The sequence below is a fragment of the Schistocerca piceifrons genome, chromosome 3 (genome assembly GCF_021461385.2).
Source record: "Schistocerca piceifrons isolate TAMUIC-IGC-003096 chromosome 3, iqSchPice1.1, whole genome shotgun sequence".
Classification (NCBI taxonomy): domain Eukaryota; kingdom Metazoa; phylum Arthropoda; class Insecta; order Orthoptera; family Acrididae; genus Schistocerca; species Schistocerca piceifrons.
Window position 1 is genome coordinate 143,680,363 of NC_060140.1, and position 3,280 is coordinate 143,683,642.

The window sequence follows — 3,280 nt, forward strand, 5'->3', positions numbered from 1 at the left end:
CTCTGCAAGCCACTGTGAAGTGCATGACAGAGAATACTTTCCCCCTGGTACCAGTTACTAGGAGTCAGAGGTTCTAGTTGCGGTGAAGAAATGATTGCGTAAATATCTCCGCTGCCTTCGCGGGCGATATAAGCTAAAATGGCTCTAAGCACTATGGGACTTAACATCTGAGGTCATCAGTCCCCTAAACATAGAACAACTTAAAAGTAACCAGTGTGCGATTTGCAGGGGGGGGGGGGGGAAGGGGGCGATTCCCCCCCCCCCCCCCCCCCCCCCCGCCCTTTGCATCAGACCATCCCCTCCTCTGGTTTTAGTTTATGCATCCCAACCTGGGATGTTTATTTCCCACGCACTGGAGTAAAACTTAACATATAATTTAAATTTGCGGAGCCGAACACTGAAAGTTTTTAATACAGTCTTACTATTAATACTATTAATATGTTTGCTTATTAATTTTGAAGAAGTGTTATGTAGTAGGTAAGCATTTCAAAACATTTAGAACTAAATGACAAGGCGACGCACGCCACATTTCCGTAGCATGCCACAATGTTGCAAGACGTCGCCCCAGCGTAAACGAGGCTTTAGAGCCAGGGCTGTATTGTATGGTGGATGTGATGTGTTGCGTACGAAACTAAAACCTGCAATCAGATCCAAACGTCGTGGAAAACTGTGAAGAGGTTTCATCCTGCAACAAGATAACGATCGTCCACATTCTGCCAAACGGACAGCCGACGCAATAAAGGAGTTGAGATTCGAGGTGCTGGAACATCCACCATACAGTCCAGACCTGGCTCCAAGCGATTTTCACATGTTTGGACCCTTAACGGAAGCACTACAGGGAAGAAGATTTGAAATTGATGAAGACGTCATTGCTGCGGTGCAAAATTGGTTACAGATGCAACCGATAAACGTATTTTCTGATTAAATAAAAAAACTCGTAAAACGTAGGGAAAACTGCATTGAAGTCGAGGGATGTTACGTAGAAAAATAACGCATGTTTCAGTTTTCTATCATCAGAATAAGTACAGATTTTCACAAATATACCTTTACTTTTTGGATTCCCCTCGTATACCTGTATGTAGATGATTTTGTAAATAAGCTTTACCTATAATGTACTTTTAAAGATATAACAAGGGATGGCTTTTCTGATAGTGCATACGCGTGAATAGTGAGTTTCGGCATTAACATCTATTTATAAATAACTGTTTAACCATGGGTAACGCCACGGTCCAAGCTAGTAACATATGTAATTATACTAACTCCCTAAGACATCCCCCCCACTGGCAAAAGCACAAATCGCACACTGAACGTAACTAACCTAAGGACATCACACACCTCCATGCCATGCCCGAGGCAGGATTCGAACCTGCGACCGGAGCAGTTGCGCGGTTCCGGACTGAAGCGCCTAGAACTGGTCGGCCACAGCCGCCGGCTGCGATATAAGCAGGCACTGTAGAATATTCTTCATTTAATGCTAGTTTTTTAAACTTCGTTACGCTTTCACAGGATAGTTTTCGTCAATCTGCAAATCCAGTCTTTTCAATCTCCATGAGGGTCTTCACCATGGGTCAAACAAACCACCGTTCGAGCTGTCCTCCTTTGTAGATGTCCTATGTGGTACAGGTCCCACACGCTTGAGTGACATCCTAGGATCAGTCGCAAGAGTGTTTTCAAAGTAATCTTCTTTGTAGACTGGCTGCGTTTTCCTAACATCCAACCGATGAACTGAAGTCTGCCACCTGCCGTAGCTACGACTCAGACTATGTGATCCATTACATTTTGTTGAGCTCTACAGTACGAACAATGGCTTGATGCACTATCAGTTAATTACTACCCATATAGCAATTTAGTACGTTTCTCCCAGGACCACCTGACTTACTTTTGACTGCATTCCATTACCCTCGTTTACTTTTGTTGATGTTAATCTTATAAGTTCTTTTCAAGACGCTATCCATTCCGTCCAATGGCCGTTCCAAGTCCTTTACTGACTCTGACAGAATTACAATGTCATCAGCAGACCTCAAAGTATTTATTTCTTCTCCCTTTCCAAAATTCTCTTTGGTTTCCTTTACTGCTTGCTCAGTGTACAGATAGAATAATATAAGGAGAAGTTACAACCAAGTCTTAATTCCTTCCTGACCACCACTTCCGTTTCATGTCATTCGAATCTTATACTGCAGTCTGGTTTCTTTAAGCAAAGCACTCCGTCTTCAAGCCACAAGTGGTCCATCGAGACTATCCGACCGCCGTGTCATCCTCAGTTGAGGATGCGGATAGGAGGGGCGTGTGGTCACCACACCGCTCTCCTAGCCATTATGATGTTTTTCTGTGACCGGAGCCGCTACTATTTGGTCGAGTAGCTCCTCAGTTGGTATCATGAGGCTGAGTGCACGCCAAATAATGACAACAGCGCATGGCGTCCCGGATGGTCACCCATCCGAGTGCCAGCCACGCCCAACAGCGCTTAACTTCGGTGATCTGACAGGAACCGGTGTATCCACTGCGGCACGGCCGTTGCATAGTCTGGTTTCATTACAAGGTGTAAATCCGTTTTAGCTCCCTATATTTAATCTCCGCTATCTTCAAAATTCCACAGCTGTTCTATATATTCCTTCCCCCTTTCAACTTCCCCTTCCTTTATTGACTCGCCGTCTGAGATCTTGATATTCATATAGCGGTTTCTCTTTTCTCCAAAGGCCTCGTTAATATCAGTCACAAGTTTCATATATATATATATATATATCGGTTTCTATCTACCATCTAAGATAAGTTGTAGGGTCAATATAATCTCGTGTGTCCCATCAGTTCTCTGGAGCCTAAAATGAACTTCCCCCAAGCTTCTACCAGTTTCTCGATTCTTCTGTAAATAATTCCTGACTGTGTTTTGGAACCACAACTTATTAGACTGATAGTTCAGCAGTATTTACACCTGTCAGCAACTGACTTTTATGGAACTGGAATTATTGCTTTCTTCCTTAAGCCTGACAGTATGTCACCGCTTTCCTAATCTTTCACAACAGCTGTGTCATGGCTGACTCTTCCTCGCTTCTCAGTAACTTGTCCACTCCAGGGGCCTAGTTTCGACTAAAATCTTTCAGTGCTCTGCGAAAATTTTTTCGCCCTAATCGGACTCCCGTCTTATCATTATTTACTTCTTCTTCCCGTTTCATAATATTGTCTTCAAGCTCATTTCCCTGTCACAGCTGTTCTATATATTCCTTCCGCTTTCAACTTCCCCTTCCTTTATTGGCTCACCATCTGAGATCTTGATATTCATACA

General features: G+C 43.6%; 1 pseudogene; it reads right to left on the minus strand.

Annotated features, from left to right (window-relative positions):
- Positions 1-2,401: 2,401 nt before the first annotated feature.
- On the minus strand, positions 2,402-2,519 carry LOC124790564 (annotated as a pseudogene).
- Positions 2,520-3,280: the final 761 nt, after the last annotated feature.